We start from the raw sequence: 11391 nt of genomic DNA, 5'->3' as shown, positions 1-11391 counted from the left end.
CGTTGGTTGCCAGAAGTGAATAGGTCAAACGATACAAATTTCAAGTTATAAAATAATCAAATCATGGGAATGCAATGTATAGCATAGCAACTATAATTAATAATACTGTATTGGATGGGTATTTGAAAGTTGTTAAAAGAGTAAATCTTATACTTCCTCTCACAAGAAAAAAATCTGTAAGTATGTATGGTGATGGATGTGAACCAGACTTATTGTGCTGATCATTTCATAACATATACAAATATACAAATATCAAATCATTTTGTTGTACACCTGAAACTAATACAATGTTCTATGTCAATTATATGTCAATGAAGAAGGTACACTTACCTGTATAGCACTAGGTCAGTAAACCAATCTTACTACAATATTAATACTACAATTTTTGTTAGAAACTTTCCTCCATTCTTAATAGCAGCCCAGGAATGTGTTTTTTATTACATGCCAGTCCAGGAATGTTTTTCAATAAATTAACATAATTTTTAAAAAGAGTAAAAGAATACAAAAACGTTAATCCTAAATCAGAGTTCCCTATGACAATCATAGATTGCTTGGATGACATGTGTATCTTTATACTAAACCAAAAACATGAGAAAAGAGAATGCCCATTAAAAAAAAAAACTTTGGAGACATTTACAGTAGTGGATGTGGGCCAAGCATTGCTGCTCTCCTAGGAAATCCATTGCTTGAAGACTGCATCAGAAAGCACAGTTCAAAGGGGTTAGTCCAGGAGCCTGTCAGCGGGGCAGCAGTGGCCCTGGAAAGTCTGACCCAGCTGTCATTCTCTGGACACTGCCTCCTGCCCTTGCCACCAGTGACTTACCGCCCCATTACTCTTAGCCCCGAGGAGTATGTAGCAAGATGACTCAGACATACACGTGCCCTCTAGCTCTCCATGCTATTTCTACAGCTTTGAACTTACACCCAGTTTGCCCTTGTATTTGTCATCTCTAAGTTGCTTTGGATAGTTTCTCTATCTCCTCTAGCCCCAAGGCCTCTCTGACCTCCTTAGGGGCCATTTGATCTTTTACAAAGACCCAGAGGAGCATTGGGTAGGCACACCACATTCTGCCAAGCACACAACTCTAGATGTAGCAATCTTGCCCTGAGAAAGACCTTTAAACTTTCATTCAGTCCTGTCTTTTACCCTTTGTCATCTCTGAATATAGACATTCGGGCTGGGATTGAGCATAAGCTATGTCTTTTCTCAACCTATTTCATGACAATTGAAGAACTATCCCATTTAAGACATCTGGAGGCATGTCTCACCTTCTAAAGTAACTGTTCAGCAACCCTCACAGAAAATTCTATGATATTCTCATCCATCCGTGTGCTAAAGTTTCACCTGCTATTTGTTGAAGCAGAGAGTGATTCAATATTGGTTGTTCTCAAATACTTTTCTCTCCTTTTTCTATGGTGATAGAACCCGTAATTGGTAAAGGGTCACATGAATGTTCAGTATAAAGTTTGCTTAGTTTAGCCCCCTCTGCGGTTAAGTGTGGCCGTGTTACTAAGAGCTGGCTAATTGTAAGTGATGGAAAATTATATGTTCAACTCTGAGATGTGTCTTAATGGGAGAGGCATGGCCATCACTCCCCCCATTTCCTATCCCATGCTTATAATGTGGATGTGATGGCATGCTGTATAGGACCATTTAGGTAAGGGCAATATCCTTAGTGTCATAGAACAATGGAAGAGACTTGGATCCCTAAATGACCTCATGGAGCAAAACCCCCATTCCATCCCCGGAACCATCTACTCCTTAATTATAACAGGGGAGAGAACTAAATTTCTACCTGGTTTAAGTCACAGTTACGTTAGGAACTTATATAATAATAAATATACTTGCTCTGTGACCCTGAATCTTCTCTTACGTTCAAATCATATTCATTCTTTTGACTCTTTTAAGATAAATGTCTCCTTTTCCCTGTCCTTTTAGCTCCCCTGTAAACTTTCTCCAATACTCTCTTTATTCAAAGTACTTAACTTCTCTGAGATTCTATCTCCTCACCAGTTAACAGTGATACCTACTTCACAGTGTTATTAAACATTAAATGAAATTTTGTATGTACTACATGGCAGATTAAGGATGGCCACCATTCTTTTGGTATCTCCCCCATTGAAAGTTAGATTCTGTGCCCTTTCCCTCTTGAATCTAGGTGAACTCTGTGACTACTTTGACCAACAGATTATGGCAAAAGTGCTGCTGTGGCTCCCATTAAACATTGTCTGATGCTTGAGTTAACCTACTTACCCTTGGTTAAGTGACCTTCCGAGGTTTAGTACAACATTACCTTGAACTATTTTTCCTTTCTCATGACTTCATAGACTACATTAAATTGGGAAAATACCCATATTTATACTCTCAGCTTCCACTTCTGTCTCTTGGAACCCTTATTCTTAGAAACCAGCTGCCACCTAAGAAGTATAACTACCCTGAGACCACCATCCTGTGAGAAACCAAGCTGTGTGGAAATTGGGGCCAAAGAGCACAGAGGTGCCAAACATGTGAATGTGGGTCTCCTAGCCCCAGACACCCCAGGACATGCCATGGTGATCCTAGACACATTGCCCAGCAAAGACCTCCCCAAGTTCCTGACCCATGAAATCAGGAACAAAATTAAAGGTTGTGTTAAGCTACCCAGTTTTGGGGGCAGTTTGTTAAGCAGCAATAGATAACCAGAGCAATGTACCTTGGCCCCTGGGGAATGCTTCCCTGTGGTGCTGACCCTGATTCAGGCTGAGCAATAGCCCTCGGTGACTCTTTGGAAGTCCTTCAGCATGATGATATCCCATGTGAATAATGTCTAACATTGATATAGAAGCACGTTATTCTTATCACAGTTTTATATCTTTATTATGTTTATAACAGTATATTTATTTAGTTGGTTTCCTTTGTAACCCTGTGTATTTTGTTTTACACAATTGAAACCTTTAAGCTGAGATAAAATCCATAAAACTTCATTAAACCTTCAAAAGAATCCATGACCAAAAAATGTAATAAGAAAAAAGAAAATGAACTAAGAATCCTTGTTGGGGGGATAGCAGAGCCACGAGATGAAAGGAACCTGGGTCCCTGAATAGTTGCATGAAGCAGAGTCCCCTCCGTAACCATTTCCACAAACTTATGGTGGACTGTGATAGGGGCTTAAAACAAACTTTTATCGTGAGATTTGAGAGTTTCACAATTGAGCCTATCCTTCCTAATATAGTGTCTAATTAAAGAAGATTTCATTCATATCCATCAAAAAAGACTACCAAAAGGAGAGGCTCTGATAAAGGACAGAAGAGTTTAGCCAGGATAATATAAAAAGACAAGAGCAATTTTGAAGCTTATCACCAGTCTCATGAATGACCTCAGCCTGGGACCTTGCTGGAGTGGAGCCCTGCCGGCCCAGGCTCTCCCATCTCCCCCAGTGCAGACTCTTGTGATCTCTTCCTTAAGATGACCCTTTGCCTCCTCTAAGCTTCTTCCAGGTAGAAGAAGGGACAGCTGTTGCTCAGTGCTGACCCCGCTGCCTTTCAGCACTGGCCTCTGCCTTTGCTTGGATCAGGTTGATCTCCTTAGCTTCCCCCTGTGCCTCATTCTTGGCCTTGGCCTTAGGTCTCCTGGCCTGGCTCCCACCCAGCACCCAGAGTGCCCCCGTCTAACATTGCCTGATATTAAGCCCTTAACCCTTGGTTGAGTGACCTTCTGAGGGGTTAGTCAATGCTACTTGAAATTATTTTTCCTTTCCCATAGTTACTTTGAGCAGATTGAGTTAGAAGAATATACATATTTATACTCTCAGCTGTTCATGTTAGCCATCATATAATGCATGACAGTAAAAAAAAAACCACACACACACAAAAAAAAACACACACAAAACCCCGTATTTATTGAGCACTTTACTATGTGTCAGCCAGTTTGTTAAATACTTTTGCATTTCATTTAATCATTGCCAAAATATCCCTTTGAGGGAGGAATTATAGCAGCATATTTTCAGAAGAAAAGATAAAAGGAGCTCTATAAGATTAAATCATTGCCTAAGGTCACACAAGTATCAAGAAGCAGAGCTGGGAGTCTGAACCAGGTTTATCTCATCCCAAAACCCATTCCCTTTACACTGCACAATGTTGACTCTGACCACCCCATTTGGGGCTGTGATTATTCAAATCGGCATATGGAGTACGAGTTGAGCCTGGGAGGAAATAGAAAGTGTGAAATATTTCATATTTATCTTGACAACTTGAACCATAAAACAGAAATGTGGCCATCATTTTGCCAAGGACGTTAAGGTGATTAACTGAGCAGCAGTCAAAAATAATCATGGTAAAATGTTAATAAGGACAAAGCTTCAAAAGGAAAATACAAATACACAACATAGAGGATTCATTCTGTGTATGCTTACTTAAAAATATCCTCAGGTTCATCATGACCTAGCAGAAAACCCTAGAGATATATTTTGATGTAGGTGATAGTGTTGAATATTGTGTCGTTATTTTTTAAAAGCCTGACTCCAGGAGTTATTGGCAAAAGCATGGCATGGAGAAACCATGATGTAATCTTTCCACTCTGTGCAACTTTGGCCAGGACCTCGTGGAATTGTGTGGCCATTTTGGAGCCACTAATTGCAATTGATATGTGAAGGTCTTGGGCACATTCCAGGGGCAAAGCGTTAAAAATTACTAGCTTGGGGTAAAGAGCCTTATTAACAAAGCCCAGCTGACCACGTTTAAGGAGACACAGGAGAGACCAGTGATTAGGATGAACGATCAGGAATTTCAGTCCCTGTTGAAGTATTTTCAAAGTATTTACCAGAGACCATACACATCAGCATCACCTGCAATGCACGTAAGAAATACAGACCTTGGGAAGATCCCACACCTACTAAACCAAACTTCTGTTGGTGTCCAAGAATGATCAACACTAAAGTTGAAAATCTTTGTGCCAGTGCTTCTCAGCCTTAGCGGTGTGTTGGAATCACCAGGAAACCCAACTTAGAGATTCTAATTAATTGTTCTGGGATGACCCCACAGCATCAGCTTTTTAAAGCTCCAGGTGATTCTAATGTGCAGCTGAGGTTGAGAGCCTGGGCTCCACACTAAGCTGTAACCTAGGGGTGTCAGCAAGCAAACTGTCCAGCTTCCATTGACTAGTTGAGAAACGGGTGCATTACGTTTGTGAAACTCTTTCATTAGATAATTCCTTAGCATTCATTGTGAGTCGCCTTCCCAAGATATTTTTTAAAATATATTTTATTGATTTTTTACAGAGAGGAAGAGAGAGGGATAGAGAGTTAGAAACATCGATGAGAGAGAATCATCGATCAGCTGCCTCTTGCACATCCCTTAATGGGGATGTGCCCGCAACCAAGGTACATGCCCTTGACCGGAATCGAACCCATGACCTTTCAGTTTCCAGGCCTACGCTCTATCCACTGAGCCAAACCAGTTTCGGCCCAAGATATTTTTTTTTAACAGTGATTTTTCTGCTCTGGTAATCAGGACCTGAGACTCCACATCATCCCTGAACAAAGTCATTTTCTCTGGGTTCTGAAGACTGCACTCTTCCCTTCGCTTTGGTTTTTCTCAGAGGAAGGGAGAGGAAGAGAAAGACGGAAACATCAAAAATAAGAGAGAATCCTTAATCGGTTGCCTCCTGCATGCCCCACACTGGGGATGGAGCCTGAAACCTGGGCATGTGCCCTGGTTGGGATTTCACCTGTGACCTCCTGGTTCAACCACTGACCCATGCCGGCTGGGCTAGAGTGCTTCTAAACCAGTGTTTCCCAAACTTCTCTCATGATGAGAATCACCTGGTGGAGTTGTTAAAACACAGATTCCTGAATCCCAACTAAGAAGTGCTAAACTAGAATTTTTGGGAACATATAGGTAAAATTGCATACCTAACTTAGTGCTCTGTATATAAAATCTGTCTTAGAGCACTAGTTAAGTATACAATTTTACCTATATGTTCCCAAAAATTCTAGTTTAGCACTTCTTAGTTGGGATTCAGGAATCTGTGTTTTAACAACTCCACCAGGTGATTCTCATCATGAGAGAAGTTTGGGAAATACTGTTCTAATGGTGACTGTCAGAGAATGACCTGAGACCTTGATCCTCAGGGTGGTCTTTCTCTTCACTGTGGGCAACTCCAGGCTCTAAGTCTGATCATTGGAAATGTCCTGGTGGTCACAGGTACAGTGCAACTTGCTCCCCAGCAGAAGAGGGGTGACTACTGCTGCCGTTGGCCATCTGTGCCTCAGATTACATTTGAATCCATTACCAGGGCTCTTTGCATTTTGGGCCTTATCTGACTGTGTCATAACATCAATTGTCTCCTGAAGGTATTTGAAAATGTCTGGTAGAAACTCTTTCCTTACCCTCTTAAAATTATATTTTAGGTAATTGACTTCTTTTTCTATGGATGCATAATTTTGTGCGTTATATTTTTAAATCAGGACAAAATACACATCACATAAAATATACCATCTTGATCATAAGTTTACACTTCAAGAGTGCTAAGTATATTCACATTGTGCAACTAATCTACAAAATTCTTTTCATCTTACAAAACTGAAACTCTACCTATGAAACACTCTCTCCTCCACCAGCTGCATAGTATCTTTTGAACATGAGAGTTATCGATTTAATCTACTCTTTTAAAGGTTCCTTAGCATTCATTGGCCTACAATGTTTGACTTGGTGTTAGCCACATTTGCCAATCCACTCTTATTAAATTAAAATACTTTCTCCTTCGTGGATCGACACACCATTGGTGTAGGACAGTGGTCGGCAAACTGCAGCTCGCTAGCCACATGCGGCTCGGGAGCCGAGGTTTGCCACCCTGTTAACTAATGGGTTTGCAGCCACTGACCCACACTCTGGATTCCAATAATTACAGGCTGTTGTTCTATAAACTAAATTTCTCTTGAGTAACCATTTAAATAGTAACTCTCAAATGTTGGTGGAAAAGAAAACTGATTTAATAAGTTAGACAATACCTTTCAAAATTAAAATATGTAGACATCATTTCACTGCTATTCAACTGCCACATTTTTACAGATATATTCCCAAAAATAAAAAAACAACTTAAATGTTAAACAACAGGAGACTGGTTAAATACTTACAGTGCACTGTACTATATAACTGGTTAAATACTTACAGTGCACTGTATTATATAACTGTTAAAAATAATTTGATAGCTCTGTGTGCTGATATGGGGAAATCTGCAAATATATTATTTTGTGAAAAAACATCTTAATTATATACACACATATATATAACACATAGACATACACATACATGTGTTTGTGTGTCTGGGGACATATTCCTTTTCTGTTAGGAAGAGGTGAGAGATGATGGGAACACTAGTATTTATCATTTACACTTCTCAATAATGTTTAAATTTTTTTAAAAAAATATGTGCTTATATTACTTCTAAATTTCAAAAACTACTAATAGTTATTTAGACAATGGGACTCAGGGTCATTTAAATTTTACTCTTTATTATTTTCTCTATATAAAGAAGTACACTTTAAAAATATCTGGCAAGACAAAACAAAACCCAGAATTTTATTTCATGTCTTATATATGTGGGCAAATACTTTCATGCCTGGTTTAAATCATATAGTCTTCCGTTGTTTATGTCTCTACAATAAAAAGCCAGACCAAACTAAACCAACCAAACAACAAAATCCCTCCTTTATTTTCCTTTTTTTTTTTTTTGACAAGATTGTAAATGACATTTACTAAAAATCCCCTCAGTTTTCTTCTTGCTGCTCTGAAAAAAGTCTTTGCAGAAGCTTTGTAATGTTATTAAGCTTTAGTACAGGATTTGTAATGTTTTTAAGCTTTAGTATAGGATTCATCATTTTCTAGACAGTTTTGCTCAAAGATTCTATTGTTTCATTGAGTAGAATGTAACATCTAAGTACCCTTCGGGGTCTGAGACACTGAAAGGTCCTGTCTTGTAATAAGATTGCCACTTTGTCTTCTGCCAGTCCTGGGACGTAAGTCTAGTTGCCAGTGAAAATGTTCCGCTCTTCTGAGGTCAGAGAAACACAGTGTTAAGATTCATGCTCCGACCCACAGTGCAGCAGAACAAGAGGTCTTCGGCCTCTGGAAACAAGCTCAAGATTTCCATGAATACCATGCCCCAAAATTTACTAAAAAAAATATGTCCTTTTTTTCTGTTGTGAAGAGATATGTGATATTAATTTTCTGGTTGCTATAGCTAATGATGTTTATCTCTATGCATGAATAAGTGCATGGAGCAGGTGTGTGAAAAATGGCATAAGTGGCCAAAACCAGTTTGGCTCAGTGGATAGAGCTTCGGCCCGCGGACTGAAAGGTCCCGGGTTCGATTCTGGTCAAGAGCATGTACCTTGGTTGCAGGCACATCCCCAGTAGGGCGCATGCAAGAGGCAGCTGATCGATGACTCTCTGTCATCGATGTTTCTAACTCTCTACTCTATATCTCTCTCCCTTCCTCTCTGTAGAAAAATCAATAAAATATATACTTTTTAAAATGGCATAAGTGAAGCCATTGCAAAATGGAGTCGGAGCTGCCATTCCAGAGAAACTGCCTTGCACATCACCCTGCATGAAGCTTTGGAATGTTTGATCTGGGTAAAACCAACCTTGTCTTTACAAGTGTGTGAAAGCCAGCAGGACAGTGGACATCCTGACCACAAGGAGTGATATCAGGAACTCTCTATAGGAAGACAGAATCTGTAAGCAATCATGAACTGCCAAGAGCAGCTCAGCTGACGTGTGTGTGTGTGTGTGTGTGTGTGTGTGTGTGTGTGTGTGTGTGTTAATTATCCTTTTCTTTTCTCAGAAAACACCTTGCCTTCACCCTGTATTTGGGTCACTACCTGGCTTTCTACCTGAATCTGTGCTTCCCAAATTATAATTCTTCAATTCCAATTAAGTGTTTCAACAATTTTAAGTTCACACTTGTAACAAATCAGTTCTTAATGATTGCTTTAAAAAATATGTTCTTGTTTAAAATTGATCACCTTGAATGACAATAAGCAAAACACAAACACACGTTTAGCTACCAGAACATTAGAGTTATAAAATAAAAAATAAAAATAAAAAGTCGAGGCTACATTATGTAACTTTAAATGGTGTTCCTCATTGAATTCACCCTACTGTGTCCCAGTATAAAAATGCAGAATGTACTTAGAATTGAGCAATATTCATTGGAAAATAAATTTCTGGCAAATGTACAAAGAGTGTGTGGTTCCCATAAATTAAACAAAAATAGATCTTGTTCAAAATAATAATAAAAATCCCATGGGACTGACTAATAAAAGATGGCTGGCACAATTTGAATTCCACAGCAAGAGCTAAACTAGTACCACTGAACAAAGTGGGACCACAGTAAAGTCATTTATCATTCCTTGTCACTTAGCAGCCCTCCCGGTGACTATGTTCGGATAAGAATTCAGGCTTCTGACCACACACTTGGGGGAAGGGGAGAGACAACAAAAATTGCTTCTGTATTTTGGGGTTTCAGCAAACTGACAGTGCGCCATCCAGACTCCACAGATGTTAGCCATCATGCGGATCACAGAAGAATCAGACTCTAAACACAACTCCTTGTTTCATTTGTGCTAATGTTTCCAAAATGTCATGCCATTGGGCAGAGACTTTCTTGCTATCAGATTCTAAAATAAGAATACTATGATCAGAATATATTGTTCTTTACGTTTTTTTCACAGAAGGATGAAAATTATCACGTCACATTTCTGTTCATTTTTTTTAATATATCTTATTGATTTTTTACAGAGAGGAAGGGAGAGAGATAGAGAGCTAGAAACATCGATCTGTATTTCTCTCCCTTCCTCTCTGTAGAAAAATCAATAAAATATATACTTTTTAAAATGGCATAAGTGAAGCCATTGCAAAATGGAGTCGGAGCTGCCATTCCAGAGAAACTGCCTTGCACATCACTTGCATACCCCGCCTCTTGCATACCCCACACCAGGGATGTGCCCGCAACCAATGTACATGCCCTTGCCCGGAATCAAACCTGGGATCTTTCAGACCACAGACCGACGCTCTATCCACTGAGCCAAACCGGCTTCGGCAGATTTCTGCTCATTTTGCACATAGTGAATACAACACAGTCCCAACCCCCTTCCACGGTCATGTAATGTTTACTATTTTTTTTTAAAAAAATTAATTTACAACCATCACTAGGTGGTTATGCAATTTTTCTATCGTAAAATTTTCACATAATAAACTAAGTAATCAGAAAAAAAAATCCTTTATTCAGAATAGTCACCTTAGAAAATATAGTCATTGAGCCTTCTTTCCCAGTTCCTCTGAGCGCAGCTGATGGCGAATTCTCTGGCCCAGACTATCTTTCGCCATCGGGGCTGGCTGAGGCCCTGGCAGGCTTTAGAAGATGACAAAGTTAGTGACACCCCTGATCCAAGACAACCTTCAGGCTGGGGTCCCTGGGCAGTCCCCGAGCGGTTTCAGGATGTGCCCCACCAGCCTTTGTTTTTGTTGTTGTTGTTGTTTTGTTTTGTTTTTATTGATTATGGTATCACATAATTGTCCTCATCCCCCCATTCTCATCCCACACTCCTCCCCACATATGCCCTCACCCCCGTTGTCCATGGCTACTGGTTAGGCTTATATGCGTGCACACACGTCCTTAGGTTGATCTCTCCCTCTTACCCCCACCCTCCCCTACCTTCCCTGTGAGGTTTGAGAGTCTGATCGCTGCTTCTCTTTCTCTGGGTCTGTTTTTGTTCATCAGTTTATGTTGTCCATTATTTCCTCTAGATGTGTGAGATCATGTGATCCAAGAAATACCCTTGTAAGAACCGGAACTGAGACAAGCCATAATGGTTATGCTGAGAGGCAAATGAATCAGTCTGTAGTGAGTTCCTTTCTGGGCCAACAGTTCTTTTGGGTCCCAATTTCAATGTCAAACAGTTCTTTATGTGTACATGACAGCCATGATATTTCAGATCTGGTTTTTGGACAATTGTTCCCACCAGCCTTTGACCACATCACCACGAGGAGCGAGATGCCCCTGTGGAGCCTCAGGCGTGCGGTCCACGCCGTCGCCACCACAGGGGACCCCGCCATCCGGAGCCCGGCCAGAGCCCAGGGGAATGGGCTTGCCACCGACGCTGTTCTGTCCACGATGCTGAGCTGCACCTGCTCCGTGCGTTCCCGGGACAATGTGGTCCAGAGAGTCGGGTCCAAGATCTTTTTTGACAAGGAGCATAGTGCTGACATTGACCTCCTGACAGGGAGTGATATGGCCAAGCCCCCTCGAGATGAAGGTAAGTCCTTCATCTTACCCAGTTTGTTAGCTGGTTTGCCCTTGGAAATGGCTGCCTGGGGGTATTCCCCACGCCCTAATCCTTTCTAAAGAAA

The sequence above is a fragment of the Pipistrellus hanaki genome (genome assembly GCF_964339955.1).
Source record: "Pipistrellus hanaki genome assembly, chromosome: 10".
Taxonomy (NCBI): domain Eukaryota; kingdom Metazoa; phylum Chordata; class Mammalia; order Chiroptera; family Vespertilionidae; genus Pipistrellus; species Pipistrellus hanaki.
Note: the sequence above shows the minus strand (reverse complement) of the source record.